Genomic DNA, 19593 nt, shown 5'->3' with positions numbered 1-19593 from the left:
TCCTCGGATTTGCAAAAATTGTAATGTAACCTCATACAACTTCCCAGTCACGGCAGTCGTTACAACCCGTTAAGGACAACAACGCGACTAACTTTTCCTGCCTTAGAAGCAGTGACCAGCGCTAGACAGAACCCCCATCACTTCCCTAACTCCTATCAAACCAACGCTGATCCACGCTTTCGGGACGGACACAGCCAGCCCAGCCTCCTAGCTTTTCTCCTCCCCCACCCCGTCGCTCCCGAAGAAAACCCGCAAAGAACATGCGTATTAGTGATCAGTAGCAAACCGGAAGCAGCGGTTGGTTTTACAGGCTGTGACGTTTCTGAGTTTGTGCGCATGGGCAGAAGAGTGTTGCACTCGCCCCGCATTCCCTGGCCCCGGTAGTCGCGGGAGCTTGAATGCAAAAAGGCAAGGAGGGAGTAAAGAGAGGAGCCGCTCCTAGCCGCCTGTGGCAGTGGGGGGTGGTGGGGGGGGAAAACCCCGTCCGTAACGTTAAAGAAAGCAGCCTCATTTGGCAACACTGCCTATGCTCACGCTGGTCGCGCAGCCTCAGTCTCGCGAGATCAGGCGCCAGCGCACAGGTATCCGCGCGTCGCGGCTATCTTGCCTATCGGCTGTTTTGGGACCGCGCAGCCGAGAGCGGCGGAAGCGTTGGTTGGGCCGGGGTCCGAGCGGCTCGCCCCCCTTCCGACGCCTATGCGGGCCGGGGGCAGGAGCTGGGCTTGGCTGCCAGTGGCGAAGCAGCTAGAGGAGACGGAGACTGGATGGTAAGCGGGGGAGAACGGCTCGCGGGACGAGCTGTGGGTCGGCCTCAGGGGAGGCTCCTGTGTGTGGACGTATTGGTGGGAACTTTTTGCAGCTTTTCTTTTTTATTCTTCTCGGGGGTGCGCCTAGGCTTGAGAAAGGTGTTGCTTGAAGCTAATAATAAATGAAAGGCAAATAGTGTGCAGGGGCCCTACTGGGGGGGAGAGGGGGGTGAATGACTAGAGGTGGCTGAAAGTTGATGAGAAGTGGGTAAGAGTGTTCTGCCTCTGGCAACGGTATCGGTTGCCCTCTGGATTTGCTGCTCTTTCCCCTTTGGGTCTGGGTGCCGTTTGTCCCTTTCCCGCTTCGTGTCAGTCGCCTTTCTTGTTCTGTCTCCTCAGCTCGGTGTCACTTTGCCCCTGTCATTGGCTGGAAGTGATGTTGGAACTTCTAATAGGGATTACCTGGGAGGGGGCGGGACGATTCTTATCAAATGATATTAAAAACTTGCACGTAATTTGCTTGTGGGAGAAAAAAAGAACAGAAAGTTGGAAAGATGGTATGCCTGATGGGATAAGAGTGTGGAAGGATGCGCTTTCTGCCTTTATTTAGGTAACTAATTCTGGTTGTTGCTGTTTCATGGAGTCGGGAGCCTGTCTTGAACTACTTAAAAGTTAGTGTATTCATAACTTGAGATAAGGTATGGTTTGTTTTGTCATTTTTATTTTGAGATTTGTGATGCCTTAGGCCAAGCACAGTTGCTAGAGAATCTGGTATTTCGAAGTTGGGTGCAAAGTTTTCAGATAAGGTAACTATGGTGGTACTTTAGTACCTGTAGAAGGTTTTCATTTTTCAAGACAGGTTAATGTTAAGAAGCATTACAGAAATGCTTCTGGTAAGGGGGTTTCTTTGAAAGTAGCATGAATACTGCTTTGAAAGCATATATTGTGTACTAAAAAAATTTCCTATGCAACATGGGAAGACACTTTAGTCAATCTAGCTATTAATCTGCTGTTACTTACTGTGACAGTGTACTAAATTACTGGCTTAGATCCATGAATAACCAGGCTTTCACTGATCATATGCACTTAGTTTATTTATTCAATATTGTGTAACTCCATATCAAACACTTGTGGTATGCTTTTAAGTCTCTCTCTTTTTAAATACTATTTTGCAGGTACTTTGTCTATCTGAAATTTTGATAGATGGTCATACATTTTCACAAACAAATTATTGTATTGAATCAATCACAAAATAAAGAGTTAGAATATTTTTTGTTCATTTGTTTTCTTTTTACCTGATAGTAGTTACTATAGAGCAATGGATCTCAAACCTGTCCCAGAGGGGCTAGCAGCCAATTGAGCTTTTAAGGATACGGTACGTTCTTATTATCTGTGTGTTCCATATTCACTTATTCGCATAAAATAAATTATAACCCATTTTCACTAATCATGAGGCATTTTTGCTTAGTCACGCAAAACAGAGAAACCTGTTTTTGCTATTCACAGGCCTTTTCACTTATTCATGGTCATGCAGAGTATATTCCTATGAGGATGAACATATTCATAGAGGTGCATTAGTGTTGCTTCAAAATATTGTTTTTACAAAAATAAAGTATGTATAAAATACATTTACAGGAAGGGTACACAAAATAACTATGATGTTGGCAAAAGAGTACAATAAGTAGGGTTGCACAGGAATTTTTTGTCTATAGGATCAATGGTTCTGTATTTACATTTTTGATATTCACGGGGTTTTCTAGGAACATAACCCGAGCGAATGGCGAGAACGTATTGTATCCACAATGAATATGCATGAAAGACTTGCATATAATAACGATAGTTGACATGCTGATCTTTTATGCATTTTTATTATGAATACCCTGAAAACTAAATTGGTTTGTGGTTTCCAAGTACAGGTTTGAGAATTGCTGTTATAAAAGATCTTCCCCATAAAGTTGGAGGCCTGATCACATGCACTTCATGTCTTCATCTGATTGAATTGATATATCTGGCTAGTATACAAATTTGTTATTTTTACAAGGCAATATCACTAAATCATCTAAGGTGAAACTGTTAGTTCACCCTTTCAACCTTGTATCCAAAGGAAAGTGTAACGTTTGTTTTCAAACCCTCAGAGACGCCACCAGAAGATCACATCATCATATCCTCTGGCTTTACGCACCTGATCCTCATCGGGTCAATATGTAGTGTGTGTGCTTCTCTAATTTTTATCTATTTTTAACTTTTTTTAATTTTAGTTTATTCTAAAACAATAAATAGTTTTAAAGAGTATTGTTATGTACTTAGCTTCACTGGTGGTTGTTGGTTAGCAAGGGATTAAAGAGCCAACATGTTTCACCCGTAGAGGGGGTTTCTTCAGGGCTACCATCCCTGCAACAAGAAATCCTCACTTTAATCGGAGAAACGCCAAGTAATATACATCAACATCATGCACACTATAATAAATAGCCATACATGCCTACCTTTTTAATACCAATTCTTTTTCCACGATATGACCACCCAATTTAAGTCTTTTAACATGGCCGCGGCGTGGTACAGATCTCCCTTATATCACCCCAAACCCGGAAGTGAGATGTAAAGGGGAGGGGCTAATCGCCCGATCCCTTGCATCACCCCTAGACCTAAGGGATACTTTTTCAAGTAGTAATCAATATTTACCTCTCCCACCAATATTCCCCCCACCAATGTTACTGGGAGAGGTAAATATTGATTACTACTTGAAAAAGTATCCCTTAGGTCTAGGGGTGATGCAAGGGATCGGGCGATTAGCCCCTCCCCTTTACATCTCACTTCCGGGTTTGGGGTGATATAAGGGAGATCTGTACCACGCTGCGGCCATGTTAAAAGACTTAAATTGGGTGGTCATATCGTGGAAAAAGAATTGGTATTAAAAAGATAGGCATGTATGGCTATTTATTATAGTGTGCATGATGTTGATGTATATTACTTGGCGTTTCTCCGATTAAAGTGAGGATTTCTTATTGCAGGGATGGTAGCCCTGAAGAAACCCCCTCTACGGGTGAAACATGTTGGCTCTTTAATCCCTTGCTAACCAACAACCACCAGTGAAGCTAAGTACATAACAATACTCTTTAAAACTATTTATTGTTTTAGAATAAACTAAAATTAAAAAAAGTTAAAAATAGATAAAAATTAGAGAAGCACACACACTACATATTGACCCGATGAGGATCAGGTGCGTAAAGCCAGAGGATATGATGATGTGATCTTCTGGTGGCGTCTCTGAGGGTTTGAAAACAAACGTTACACTTTCCTTTGGATACAAGGTTGAAAGGGTGAACTAACAGTTTCACCTTAGATGATTTAGATTCATCTGATTGAAGACTTTTTTTTTTTTTTTTTTTTTTTTACTAAATAGAACTATTGGGTGACTGATTTTATAGAAAATATTAGTGTATAAATATAAAATGCAGTTGATGGTCATGTATATTGTAAAGTGGAAATAAGTTCTTGGTCTATTGTTGGTGATGGAATATGTTCATCACTGACAATCTTAGAATTACTTGAAAACTTCACTTGTGTATCCCCCCTGCTTTTACTTTCCCTGTGTGCCCCTCCCTCCAAGATGATTGGTTCCCTGATTTCCAAAATAGAATTATCGGCAAGGGTTCAGTGAGCTTGGGTCTGAGCTAGTTTACCATCAACAGTACCTGCTGCAGCTCTTATACTCTGTCCTATGTTGAAACTTTGGGCTCCTTTTGCAAAGACGCGTTAGGGCCTTAACGCGCGGAATAGCGCGGGCTAAAATGCCACACACGCTAGCCGGTACCGCCTCCTCTTGAGCAGGCAGTAGTTTTTTGGCTAGCGCGCGCTAATCCAGTGCGTGCGCTAAAACGCTAGCTCACCTTCGTAAAAGGAGCTCTTTATCTTGGCATATAGCACAATCTTGATACCATATCTACACTGCAATAAAGTGCCCTTGCTTTCTTCTGTTGGGGTGCTGATTAAATTAGAATGACTGCAGAATGTTTGCTCTTTTATGAGTTTGCAATTATATTTTTGAGGATTGGTTATAGGTATAATCTACTTGTCTATAATTGATATTAATGTGACATGTGTCTTCGAAATAAATAAAACATGGAACTCATTTGAAAGCTTTTATAAATTTTATTTTTACAATTTATTCTCTCCGTCATAACATCAGAACGTGTATATATACTAGGCATAAAAGTAAAAGAGGTCCACCAGGTCTCTGAGATGTCTATTATATCTACTTCATCATTCAGTGCTATATACTCTTAAGGGGCTGATTCTGTATAGGATGCCAGTCTCGGCGGCTGCCTAAGAAGCAGCTGAGAATTGTGCTCCGGCGTCCTTTAAAGAATTGCATCTGTCTTAAAGAACAGATGCCTTACCCCCCTCCCCCACACATGTCACAGCACCGTTTTGAGAATCACGCCTGCCTGATCGCAAAGATAGGCAGCTCATCCGCCTATTGTTGCCGAGGGATCCCTTGCAATCAGCTGATCGCGGTAAGGGAATCCCTGATCTGCTGAGCTAGCAGGACTCCACAAAACCGTGGCTTTGGGGAGTCCTGCAGGCTCAGCTGATCAGTGGGAAAATACCCCTGCCGTGATCAGCTGAGCCAGCTGCAGTGTAGGACTCCTCCCCCCCAATTGTGATCGGCAGGAGGGATACCCACTCCCTCCTGCCTATCTCCCCTGACAGGATATGGGCCTTAGGCACCTGATCCAATCAGAACCTTAGTCCTCCTTCCCAGTGTATCCTGTGATGCCCTGGGTGCAGTCTAAGACTCTGTTTGGTCCAGATACCAAATGGCCTGAACTGAGCTTTTCCAAATTTATGTCAGTGCTGAAACTTACTTATTTTTTTTCAAGTCTATTTAAAGTGCAGTAGGCATGGATGGTTTAGGTACAGGCATTAACCACCTCATTTTGCATTGTAAGAAAGGCAGTCTATAAAGTTAAGAACATAAGAATAGCTATACTGGGTCAGACCAGTGGTCCATCTAGCCTAGTATCCTGCTTCCAACAAAGGCCAGTCCAGGTTACAGTACCTGGCAGAACCCCAAATAGGAGCAACATTCCATGCTACCAATCCCAGGGCAAGCAGTGGGCTACTCCATGTCTGAATCAATAGCAGACTGGAATTTTCTTTCAGGAACTTTTCCAAACCTTTTTTTGAACACATCTACATTAACCGCTGATACCACATCCTCTGGCAACAAATTCCTAAGCTTAACTGTTCTTTGAGTGAAAAAATATTTCCTCCTATTGGTTGTAAAAGTATTTCCCTGTAGAGATCACATGATGATATGAGCTGGGGATAACATGAGTTGACTCTGCTCCCGAGCCTTAGACCTGGAATAAGCATATTGAAAAGCATTTTTGTAAAATTCTCCTAGCAATAAAGTGTTAACGTTTATGTAACATTTAATGAACAAATTTTTAGCATGATCTGGTGATGAAATGTCCTCCAAATCTGCTAGAAAGGTTGTGAAAGACCGCAGGGAGCAGAAGACGGACCTTAAACAGCTTGGGCCAATCAGAGCATTAGGCCCCCTCCTTGAATGCATCCTGAAGGGGCCTAAGGCTCTGATTGGCTTTAGGCGTCTGGGCCAATCAGAGCCTTAGGCCCCTTCATGATGCATCCGGGGAAGGGCCTGAGGCTCTGATTGGCCCAAGTTGTTTAAGGCGCCTCCCATGGGAGGGCCTTATACAACCTAGGCCAATCAGAGCCTCAGGCCCCTCCCCGGTGCATCCCCTTCGACAATGCAGGCAGCTGGCAGGAGTGGGTCTGTGTCCCTCTCGCTCTTCAACTTGGAGGTAAGGGGGGAGGAGTCAGTGGGTTTACTTGCCAGTTGCAGGAAGGTTTTGTTACTTGTTAGTTGCAGGAAGGTTTTAGTGCAGTGGGAGAGTGTGGGCATCTCTCCCGCTGTGTGTGTGTGTGGGGTTGGGTTATTGGCAGGAAGGTTTTAGTATAGTGGGGGAGAGTGAGCATCTCCTGCTGGGGGGGGTGTCGGGTTAGTGGCAGGAAGGTTATAGTGCAGCGGGAGAGTGTGAGCATCTCTCCCGCTGTTGTTTTGGGGGTTTTTTACAGCAGCGTTGACAGCAGCATTTTTATCTGTGCATGTGCCCATCAGCGATGGGCACATGCAAATTAGGAAATTTTTGTTGCTGTCCACCGACCTCATTTCCATGCATGATTTTTAAAGAATGTCTCAGATTTTTGGATTCGGTATCTAAACGGCTGCGTTAGCAGACCTTCACTTTTTAATGCAGGTTTTTGAAAATCTTCCTCCGAGTCCTTTTCAATATGCTGCGGCTCACGCCAAGACTGTCGCCTATTCCCTCTGCTTTTAAAATTATACTTGGAGCTCTTTTTATGTACAGTTTTAAAAGAGCCAGATATTGCATTTGTTACTATGTCCAACCACACTATTAAGACACTCGCATTTGCAGATGATCTTCTCTTCTTGATAGTGAATCTTCAATCTTCCTTAGATGCCCTTCTTCAGGTAATAGATGAGTTTCACTTTTATTCTGATTTTATTCTCAATTGGCAGAAATCTATAGCTCTCGGGCATTACTCTTGGGAGGGTTTGTTTCCCTTAACTTGGATCAATAGCATGGAATGTTACTATTTTTTTTTGGAGGGGGGTTGCTAGGTACTAATGACCTGGATTACTGTGAGGATGGGCTACTGGCCTAGATGAACAATTGGTCTGACTGAGTAAGGCTATTCTTATGACACTACAGGTATTAAGTACTTAGGCGTCCTACTTCCCAGAGACCAATTCACCTTATATTCACTTAACATAAAACCTCTTCTGATAGAAATGGAACAAAGATTACATTTGTGGCAGTCTTTCTTGCTCTCCCTGCTGGGTCAGGTGACACATTTTAATAGGGTCATGTTTTGGGTTTTTTGTTACCACATTTTAATATGGTCATCCTCCCACATTGGCAGTACAAATTCCAGGTTTTTGACCCTAATGTTGTCACATAAGCATGACAAACATCCATCACAAATTTCTCAGTGGTATTTATGGAGTATCAGGAGGGTGAGAATGCACATATCCAGGACCTACCGTAAATATATACTCAAATATAAATTGGGATTTTTGGGTGTAAAAATTAGCCCAAAAACGGGGGTCCCAGTTTATTTTCAGGCCAGCGCTCACCCAATCCCCTCCCAGACTTATTGCAGGCTCTGCACCCTGTCCTCCTTCCCTGCCCTATCCATCGTATCTCCTCTGCTGCTGGAATCCCTGGTGGTTCTGAGGTTTAGCGGACCGTAACTCGCCACTGAGTAGTCTGAGCAGGAGAGCACTTTGGCGCTGCCGCCACTGCTCGGTGCTAAGTGACTTTCTCAATGACTCCCGAGAATTTTTGAGAGAATTCACAGGAGCCATTCAGGAAGCATACCCTTAAGATTTTATCTTACCCTTAAGATTTCATCATATTGGCCTGCAAGAACTCTATTCAGGATTGAGCTTATAGCAGAAACCTGGTCAGAAGACTTACAGGTCCAAATTATTGCAAAGTAGGCTAAGTGAGCATTAGGCACAGTCTTCAGACTTGCTACATGTGTGTTATACCGGGAAATACAGTTTGAATTTTTGCTGAGACTGTATCCTCCTCAAGAGTGTATCGAATGATAATCAGCCCTCATCAGTGCTGCTCCAAATGCCCTCACTCCTATGCATTGCTCGGCCACATGTTCTGTTGAGTCAGTCTTCTCTATCTGAAAATAGCTTTTTTTTTTTTTTTTTAATAAATTTTTATTAATTTTTAAACTTTCAACAAGTGATTTATAATACAATCATATATACTCTATTATCACTTTTTAATCACACATATATTGAATCATAATATAAATTCTTCCCTTCCTCCCTCCCTCCAATATAACATTATAATTTAAAATAGATTAAAACCCTCCCACCCACCCCATCCTATACTTCAATAAATAAATAAAAGGGGAAGAAATAACTATTAAATATCATCATTCCTTACAGTAATTTGTTAATGGCTCTCAAACATCAATAAATTTTTTGTAACATCCTTGCTGAATAGCTAATATTCTACCCATTTTACACCACTCAGGATTTTGTGGATTTCAGTCATATCTCCCCTCAGTGTCTCTTTTCCAAGCTGAAAAGCCCTAACCTCTCTAGTCTTTCCTCATATGAGAGGAGTTCCATCCCCTTTATCATTTTGGTTGCTCTACTTTCAGCCTTTTCTATTTGTGCTATATCTTTTTTGAGGTATGGCAATTAGAATTGAAAGCAGTACTTAGGGTGAGGTTGCACTAAGGAGTGATAATAGAGGCATCATAATATTCTGTCTTATTTACCATCCTTTTTCTAATAATACCTAGCATCTTATTTGCTTTTTTGGCTGCCGCTGCACATTAAGCAAAAGGTTTCAGTGTACTGTATACGATGACACCTAGATCCTTTTTTGGGGGAGCTGATTCCTAAAGTGCACCCTAGCATCTGATAACTACTGTATATGATTTGAATTATTCTTCCCAAAGTGCATCACTTTACATATTTATATATTGAGTTTCATCTACCTTTTGGATGCCCAGTCTTCCAGTTTCCTAAGGTCTTCCTACAAGTTTTTCAGTTTGCATGCATTTTAACAACTTTGAACAGTTTAATGTCATTTGCAAATGTAATCATCTCGCTTGACATTCTAATTTCCAAATCATTTATAAATGTTAACTAGCACTGGTCCCAGTATAGATCCCTGCAGCACTCCACTATTCACCTTCTTCCTTTGAGAAAAATGGCTGTTTAACCCTACCTTCTGTTTTCTGATAAAATGACACCAAAAATGGAGCTTAGATGCAATGGGTGGGGGAAGCTCCGTCATTTGCAGCACACGGACCCTGTAGGCAGGAGGGCGTGAGCTTCCCTCCTGCGTTTGATCTTTTGAAGATATGGGGTGGGGGAAGTTCTGGGGATATGGGAGGAGAGCCCAGGAATGTTGGAGGGATGTTGGGGGAGGTCCAGGATGTCGAGAGGATGTACTGGGTGTCGGGGGGAGGATGTAGAAACCGGCTCAGCTGATGGGGATTCCTTCTGCCGTGATCAGTTGAAGGGAAGCCTACTTTTTTTTTTTTTTTTCTCTTTGGCTGGTGGGAGGAGGTCGTGACCACTGGGGGAGTAAGGGGAGGGTATGCCTTAAATCCTCCAGTGGTCTTGTCAGTTTGGGCACCTTTGTGGACCTTAGACGCAACTTAAACAGGTCTAACTGACGGCGTGTAAGTTCCCTCTAGGAAAGCTTTGATTATGGCTGGGGTATGTCCAGGTTGAAGCCTGCCCGATTCCCGCCTATAACACACCTTCCATCATGTCCCTTTGCTCTCTGGACGCACAGCAGTTTAGAAGTGCTACTGCACATCCAAAAAGTTGGTTTTGATTATCAGCGCTTGGACGTCCCTGCTATTAGGATGTTCAAGTGCTGGCTTAGGCTGGTTTTTGGACGTTTTAAAGTTTTGATTATGAGCCCCTTAGATCTTAGTTTTAATGCTTCTTTATTTTATGGTTTATGTTTTTTATTTATATCCCACTTTATAGAAAGCGGGTTCCAAAAAGTTTCAAGTTTAATAATAATTTGATTAATCGCTTAATCTAAATTCTAAGCGATGTACATGTTAATAAAATTACAAAGTAAGGGGGATAATAAAATAAATAAAAAACTAAGACTAACACAACTATTGACAAATTTGACAAAACTAGGAACATAAGGGAGGAGATGGGTAGGAATTACAATTTGTATAAAAGTTAAAGAGACAAGTAAGGAGGATACATAAGGAAAGGGAGGATAAAAAAATTACTTCAATAAAATTGCAGAAAGAAAGATAAAATTAGTTCAAAGACTAAATGATTAGTTTATAAAGACATCTTTAAAGAGAAAACTCTTCAGTTTACCTTTAAATTTTTCTATATTGTGTTCTTCCCTTAAATGGCTAGGGAGTGAATTCCAAGTTTGGGGGGCCGTAACTGAAAAGATCAACTGTCATCTAGTATTAATAATTTTAAGGGAAGGAATCGTTAGCAAATGCTGTTCAGCGGATCTTAATGTTCTATTGGAGGTGTAAGGAATTAATAACTTGTAGATGAAAGCTGGAGTTTTAGAAAGAAGAGATTTAAATGTGAGCAAACATAGTTTATATGTTACCCGATGGGCAACCGGAAGCCAGTGGGCTTTCTTAAGAAGAGGTGTAACGTGGTCGAACTTCTTTGCTTTGAAAATGAGCTTAATGGATGTATTTTGAATGATCTGTAGACGTTTGAGTTCCTTTTGAGCTATTCCGTTGAACAGAGCATTACAGTAGTCTATTTTGAAAATAACAAGAGAGTGGATAAGAATATTGAGAGCATTAGCGCAAAGAAATTGAAAAACAGAACGAATTTGACGAAGCCTAAAACAAGAGGATTTAACAATACTACTGATGTGGTCATGAAAAGAAAGTTTGTGATCAAAAATAATTCCCAGAATCTTTTATATACTTGTTTCAACGGAAGACCCTTGATAGTAATCGGAAAGTTAAGTTTTAAATCATCCTTCCAGGGAAAAAGCATCACATTTGATTTATTGATATTCAGTGCTAGTCTATTATTATTCAGCCATTGATGTATTTTTTCAAGTTTCATATTAATTGATGGTATGTCCAAAGGGTTATTGGTGTCTAGTGGGTGTAAGAGTTGAATATCATCGGCATAGGCAAATACGTTAAAGCCGATGGATTGACACAGGGTCAGCAATGGGGCAAGAAAAATGTTGAACAGAAGTGGAGACAGTATAGATCCTTGAGGAACACCATATGTTGTGGTGAAGCTATCAGAAGTTTTGTTGTTGAATAACACAGGTGAAGTATGGAGAAATAAGATTGAAACCAAGATAAAACCTGGTCTGTGATGTCAATAGATTGGAGCCTGTTTAATAAAACACATATATAGTAAAAAAAACCACACATTACAAAAACACAGACATGTCTTAACTGTCTTGTCCTACTTAAAATACACATCAAAAACAAGCCACCCCACCCTCACATGCAGTACTTACTCACATGCCACAAGTACCCACCCCTGTCTTTTTGTATCGTTTATACATTCAAGTTGTAAAACTATTTTATTCTCTCTTTAGCACCCATATTTCATCTGACAAACAGATGATGTTTCAACAAACATTTAAATGAAGCAATATTTCCTTGCTGACATATGTAACCCGGGAGTTTATTCCACTCTGCTGGACCCACACATGAAAATGTTGCAGCCCTCATGGTTTGTAACTGCAACTCCTTTCTAGATGGTATCACCAAATTATCATTACCAGTAGAACGTAACTTTAAGAGTGAAGTCTGATATGCAATTACCTCTGACCGCGATGACAATCTATATCTTTCTCCTCCATAGTGATTCCTCTGTCCTATTAATCTCTTTCTCCTCAACAACGCATTTCCGGTCCTATTAACTCTCCTCTTTCCCCCTCTTAAATTCAATCAATTTGTACCTTGCTTAATCTATTGTAAACCGCATAGAACTTAACGGTAATGCGGTATATAAACTGTTATTATTATTATAATTTCACAGCTAAGTCTATCCAGCAAAATTCTGTGATCTAAAGTGTCAAATGCTTCGTATGTTTGCTCCTGTGTACAAAATTGATCCCGGTTTTCTACAGATTACTTCTCTCTCTCTGTTTTATTATATTACATCTATATATAAGTCCCATATCACTTGAGTGAAATCTAGTAGTTATAAACACATTTACAACAAACAGTTTTAGCAGTTTTAAACAAATTTTGAAGCTGTGTAACTTGTGTGTTTTTATTTTGGGTTATTATTTGTCTGTTGTATGAAATGTGCATAGCATGTTGGACTTGTTTAAAACAGTTATTGATCTAGGCGCTTCAAGACTCCTTTGAACCTTCCCACCTCCTTTTGTTATAGAAATATTAAAAATGGAAAACATTTGTATCAAAAGACAAAAAGAAAGTACCGTATATAAATTCAGAGAACCTATCAGAATATCTTTAAAATTAACAAAAAAAACAAAAAAAACCACACACACTTCTCAGAGGAACATGATTTTTTTCCAGTAAAGCTCATTTTCTCTTTCCAGGATACTCCCAAGAACAGGATGTGCTTGAAAATTCTCTCTGCACCAAATGACTATATTCATGGTAAAATATTTCTCTAAAAGCAAGCTATTAACTTAATGGGTGATGTCCTACAACACTATTTAGTTGATTTGAAGGCTTGATTTACCACCTTTCAGCCTGGAGTAAGGGTAAAGCAAAATAGATTCTAATTATGACACTAGAAGTGAATTGGAATTACTGTGGTTAGTGGATATTAAAGGGAGAAGATTAAAGTAAAGAGAGCCAATGTTCTAGGCCAGGGGTGCCCACACTTTTTGGGCTTGCGAGCAGTGTTCCCTCTAAGCGGGCGGGTGTTGTGAGCAAACTTTTTTCACCGTGAGCCAAAAATATCGGGCGCCAGCAAGTTATGAGCCAACTCGCCCGATTCTCCTCTCGCCGCCCTGCCATCTGCCGTACGCCTCTTCCGATCGTGCGCTGTGACGAGAAACGTGTGCGCTGCGATGTAATATTTTGTGCGCCAGCGCACGCCAGCGCAGCTTAGCGGGAACACTGGTTCAAATGGTTTTATTTATTTCCCCAAATTTATTTTTGTTATACGCATTGAAAATATTTGATATTGCGTTTAAATCAAAATCTCAATAAACTTGAAACGAGTGCCCGTGAGATTGTGGGAGGGTTAAATACTCAAAACTTAGAAGTTTTTGCTACGCCAGCTTTCTGGTATCTTTACATACAGTGGCGTACCTAGCATATGTAACATCCGGGGCCCATCATTTTTTGGCACCCCCCCCCATCTGTAAGAAAAACATGATTTTTAGTAACAAACCACACGTCACACATGAGTACCTAGGAAAAGGCAGCATCTTACATATTGCAGTGAGCAGTACATCAATACACCCATTGTAAAACTAAACAAGCCAGACCAGCACAGATCAATCCTACACCGTCAATCCTAACAGAAAACCATGTCTTTCGAACACACAGAACACAGAAAACACCTTCGCCTAGTAAGGAATATGTAATCACAAACTAACCCCTCCCTCTTTTACAAAACTGTAGTGTGGATTTTAGCTACGGAGGTAACAGCTCTGATGCTCATAAAATTCTGAGCATCAGAGCTGCTACCACCAAGGCTGGTGCTAAAAACGCTTAACAGTTTTGTAAAACGGGGGATAAAATAAAAATACATAGACAAAGGTTAAATTGAACCAGCAAGAAGCTGGACTCTGCATACAATGCTTCACAGAAACAGTGACACATGTCTCCTAAAGCAATAAATAAATAGAAATTTTTTTCTACCTTTGTCTTCTGTGGTTTCTCCTTTCCTCATCTTCTTGTAACTCTCTTCCTTCCATTCACTGTCTGCCGTCTCTCTTCCCCTATATGGCATCTTCTCTCCTTCTATGCCCCTTCCAGAAACTGTATGCCTCCCCCTTCCATCTCTCCTTTCACCCCATTGGTCTGGCATCTCTCTCCTCGCCTTCCCTCTCCCACACCTCTCCTCATAGTCTGGTATCTCCCCTTCCCTGATTCTCTGGCATCTCTCTCCTTTCCTTTTCTTCCATCTTTCGCTCCCCCTCCATGCTCTCACATCTCCCCCTTCCTTTTCCCTTAGACTGGCATACCTTCCTCCTACGCTCCAAGCCCTGGCATCTCCTTTAATTCCCTCCCTCATCTTCCTTCTCCCTCCAGCTGGGTACCGCAACACTCTTCCCTGCAGCTCTGCACTCCCCCACAATTGCCATGCTTCGGTTCCTCTTCTTCCTTCCTTCCTCCCCCCCCCCCGCGGGACCCTGCGGCACCATCAACTCTTACTCCCTCTCATGTCGGCCCTGCAGCTCCAGACTTCCTCGCACCTTCTCCCCTCCCCCTTTGGATCGCTATTATTTTAAATGTTATAGCCGCGGAGCTGTATCCATCAGTGGAGATGTCTAACCTCGGCCTGCCCCGGAACTCTTACTGCAGCAGCCGCCCGTCTAGGCAGGAACAGGAAGTCACTGTTGCAGTAAGAGTTCCGGGGCAGGCCGAGGTTAGACATCTCCACTGATGGATACAGCTCCGCGGCTATAACATTTAAAATAATAGCGATCCAAAGGGGGAGGGGAGAAGGTGCGAGGAAGTCTGGAGCTGCAGGGCCGACATTAGAGGGAGTAAGAGTTGATGGTGCCGCAGGGTCCCGCGGGGGGGGGGGGGGAGGAAGGAAGGAAGAAGAGGAACCGAAGCATGGCAATTGTGGGGAAGTGCAATCCCCCCAATGCGTCCCCTTACCTTACCTCCCCTTACCTTTGCGACGCGTGTGTGCGCTGTGAAGAGAAACTTTGCGCTGCGATGTAATATTTTGTGCGCGCGCGCAGGCCAGCGCACCTTAGCGGGAACACTGCTTGCGAGCTACTTTTAAAATGACCAAGTCAAAATGATCTACCAACAATAAAAATGCTAAACATATATATATTTATTTATTTATTTATATATATATATATATATATATATATATATATATATATATATATATACATACACACACCGAGTGTACTTTGTATTTATGTTCAAATATTTTTTTATTATACAGCCCCCCTCCCCCAAAGGCCTGACCCCCCCTGAAGGTCTGCACATTCCCCCTCAAAGGTTGACTCCCCCCCCTGAAGGCCTGCACTACCCCTTGAAGGACATCACTCCCCCCCCCCCCCCGAAGGCCTACCCTCCCCACATCCATTTACCTAATTTCAGCAGGGAGCAGTCTGCAGAGAGGATCGCTGGTACTTTAGCGATCCTTGCAGGTTGCCATAGGCCTCAGGAGCTGTCTTCCCTCTGCCCCAAGCCTGTCTCTGACTTAGAGGAGGGGCAGGACCACGGCAGAGGGAAGACAGCTCCTGAGGCCTATGGCAACCTGTAAGAATTGCTAAAGTACCACCTGCCACCGGCCGTCTCCCATTCGTCCCCTTTGGAGATCCCCACAGGAATAAGGAAGTTAAATTAATAGAATACTTAGGTACAGAAAAACAAAGAAATACTTCCAAGAACTGCCCCATAAGAACTGCCTGTCACAATGCTCATTAGTGGAACTGAATAAAAGACAAGTACAATGGATTTAGAAGGGGGACGATCCGCCCGGGTGCACGGCTTGGAGGGGTGCACAGCCGGCCAGGTCCGGGTCATCCTGCCTTTCTTTTCCCCCGGTCCGCGCTCGGGGCTTGCGCCTGCCTGGTCCCGCGCCGACGCTCGAATGGTGCTGTCAACTCCTGTGAGTCTCGCGATAACCAACAGCACCATTTGGGCGGCGGGTGCGAGCCCCGTGCGCAGACCGGTGGAAAGGAAGGGCAGGAGGACCCGGACGGCTGTGCATCCCTTCAAACCGTGCACCCGGGGCGGGGGCGGACCGCCCCACCTCGGTACGCCACTGATTGGGAGGCCGATTTTGGGGTTTTTAAAATTGTATATCGGGCAGCATTAGGCCTCGCTCTTACCTCAATCATTACAGGCGCTTCTATTTCTTGTGATGCGCTGAACTCCGTCCCCCACCAACCTTCACCCCGCCCTTCCAGCACTCTGATTGGCCAGCGTTCTTTAAGAGGCGGGCCAGTCAGGAGGGGAAAAAAAGAGAAGGGAAGAAGGGAACCTGCTGTGCGATCGACTGGGGTTGCCTGAGCAAACGACCTGTCGATCGCGATCGACGCGTTGGGCACCCCTGTTCTAGGCAATTACAGGTCTGCAGCAACGACTCATTCCCATAGGGGAGAAGAGGTTGGGTGTTTAAAGCCATTTAGATGGGGGTTTGCAAGTGGTGAGGGAGTAAATTCCACTTCAGAGGGCAAATAATGTGAATGGTAGGAGGAAAAAAACGAGGGGGGGGAGGGGGGTTGGTAGAACTAGTTAAATGTTTTTACCTTTACAGTGAGCATTATAATAATTAGAAAGATACAGAATAAGTTGGTTTGAGAGAGGTAGAGATACTGGAAGTACAGAAGATTTTAAAGCAAATTCTGAAGAAGATTAGGGGCTAGTATAGTTGTAGGATAGGAGTAATATGGCCAGTTCTGTTTGTTCCAGTAAGCAATCTGGTTGATATATTCTAAATATTGATTCAAGCCAAAGTAGAGAGAATTACAATAGCCAATATTAATTTTAGATTCAGAGCAAAGACCAGGGTCTTCAAGTATATAGAGCAGAAGCATGATTTTATTGAATGAATGCGAGTGCAAAATAAGAAGATTTAATAGCTGATGCAAACTATGAATAAAAAATCAGTAAGGAATGAAATATAAATCCCAGACTGTGATGCACTCAAAGAAGGGAGCTGAGGTTTTCTGAGCAGGGACCATCTATTGAATGTTAAATGTACAGTGCTGTGTATGCCTTTCAGTGCTATAGAAATAAGTAGTAGTAGTTTTATGGATACAGGGATGACATAGGTGGCGCTGACAAGGAGCACTTTTCTCCAGAGGGGTTGTTATGTTTTGTTTTTGTTCATTTTTGCTTTTTCTTTCTTTCTTTTTTTTTTTTTTTTAACAAAGACTAAGAGTCCTGTGGGCACGTGTTCCCTGCAGCAGCATGGCATGCCCCAGTTCATCATTTTCCATTATAGCTGACAGTCATATTTTAGAGTTCTCTGTTGTGTTCATTTTCTGAAAATATTTTCAGTTGGTATTTTTACATCAATAAACAATGGCAATAAAGAACCAAGTTGTCTCATGTGGTTTATCCATTACCAATTCTTTCAGTAGATGAATGTATACATTTCCTTATTCAGTACAAGTTACCCCCACCTCACTCTACCCTGATGTGAACTTCTCTTCTCCTGCTGGTGCATAGTATCTATTAAAGTACTGACCCTCTACTACCACCCCTGGTAAGCAATTTCAGACCTTGCTATCTTCTGCTTATAAGACTGTGTAACAAGACTTTTGGGGGCTGATCCAAGATGGCTTCTGCCTGAAGTCCTTAGGGCTGCCTCTTGATTTTCTACTTGAACAATTTTCTTCATGCCGAAATGGAGGGGAAGAAGTGCTGCAGGAGCCTCGCAGTGCCGGGAGTCACCTGCCGTGGGTCCTTTGGATAATTTTTTGAATGGAGTTGGCATCTGAAGGCAGCTTGTTGGAGACCCCAATAAAGAGTGAATGTTTGGCGGCTCTCCTTGAGCATTATACAACTCTGAGTCCAGACATAAGAACCCCTCCCCCACAGCCACGAAGTAGCAGTTCTCCATTACAGGACTCGTCAGCACTTCAGATGAGAGATACAGTTGGATCTGAGGCTTTGGACCAATCGATGGAGGAGTTGGGACTCCCTTATTCTGAGGGAGTAGGCTCATTACCAACTTTAGAGCCTTCAATGTTAACGGTTGGGGAGAGAGAAAGCGACAGGAGAAATCTGTGGTAGAGATGTTGCCATTGGAGCAAGCTCCTGCTCAATCTCTGCCTCACCTTTTCCTGACTAAACCATATGAGGTAACCTTAGATTCTTTATGGTGTTTAATTGCTGATTTGGGAAAACTGCTTTGTCCTCAAATTCAAAAATTGGAAGAGATTTTAAAAAAATGAAGATTTGATATCAGTGAAATTAGAGGTTGAAACGATAAATACTTCAGTACTTAATTATGACAAAGTTTTAACTGAAATTCGTAATACGTAATAATTAGTGATTAAAAACAATTTCTAGTTTAAGGAGAAAAGTTGAATCTCTGGAAAATGTCTCTCATAGTAATAATCTCTGTGTTTTGAATTTTCCACAAGTGTTCTCTGTAACACCTAGAGCAGTGTTCTCCCCAGCGTCTTTTAGGCGGGTGCTCTGCCCAGCTAATTTAGGTGAGTGCCCAGCTGTCATCTCAGTGCGGTGCTTTAAGGAAGTTTGGGTCCTCACAGTCCGGGCATTTTTCCCTCTAACTGGCCCATCTCCCTCCCTTCCCCTTACCTTCGTGGTCACCTTTCTGATGTTTTCTTTGTCAAACAGGCCCCATCATCAACGGCAAATGTTATCTTGCAAGCGGTGCTCAGCCCAAAGCTTCCTGTTTCCGCCTTGCCACTCGCATCAGAGGGGAAGCTTTGGGCTGAGTACCGCTTGCAAGATAACATTTGCTGTCGATGCTGGGGTCCATTTGACAAAGAAAACATTGGGAAGGTGAGGAGAAGGGAGGGAGATGGGTCAACTTAGGGGGAGAGAGAAAAGAGGGTAGATAATGGAAGGGGGGGGGAAGAGAGAGAAAAGAGGGCAGATGATGGAAGTGGGGAGAAGGGAAAGAGAGAAGAGGGCAGATGTTGGATGTCAGTTGAGAGGGGAGAGCAAATGCTGAATGGAAGTGGAGAACAGGGTTGCCAGATGGCAAAGATTTTCCAGCCAAGATCATTGCAAAAAGTAGCCCAAGTTGTGCTTTGTTCACCTTATTCACTTTTGCGCTGTAACCACCTTTTTACGCTGCCCCTAAATTGTGATCAAGAGGCTAAAAGAAAACAGCCAGCAATATTTATTTATTTATTCAATTTTCTATACCATTCTCCCAGGGGAGCTCAGAACAGTTTTATATGAATTTATTCAGGTATTCAAGCATTTTCCCCTGTCTGTCCCAGCGGGCTCACAATCTATCATATGTACCTGGGGCAAAGGTACCTGGGGCAGCATGGGTTTGAACCCACAACCTCAGGGTGCTGAGGTTGTAGCTTTAACCACTGCGCCACACTATCCCCCTGATACCTGAGCATTGGAATATAATTAATAATAATTAACTAATAAAAAT

The 19593-nt window shown here is 42.7% G+C and overlaps 1 protein-coding gene across 2 annotated transcripts in view; it reads left to right on the top strand.

The window, feature by feature from the left end:
* Positions 1 to 307: 307 nt before the first annotated feature.
* Positions 308 to 19593, top strand: part of TAB2 (TGF-beta activated kinase 1 (MAP3K7) binding protein 2) — a 193091-nt gene continuing 173805 nt past the window's right edge. For both annotated transcript variants that reach the window (XM_033936904.1, XM_033936903.1), the window contains exon 1: positions 308 to 767. The gene's annotated coding sequence lies outside the window, so the exon portion shown is untranslated. The remainder of the gene's footprint in view (positions 768 to 19593) is intronic.

The sequence above is a fragment of the Geotrypetes seraphini genome, chromosome 3 (genome assembly GCF_902459505.1).
Source record: "Geotrypetes seraphini chromosome 3, aGeoSer1.1, whole genome shotgun sequence".
Classification (NCBI taxonomy): Eukaryota; Metazoa; Chordata; class Amphibia; order Gymnophiona; family Dermophiidae; genus Geotrypetes; species Geotrypetes seraphini.
This window is presented reverse-complemented; position numbering and strand designations above follow the sequence as displayed.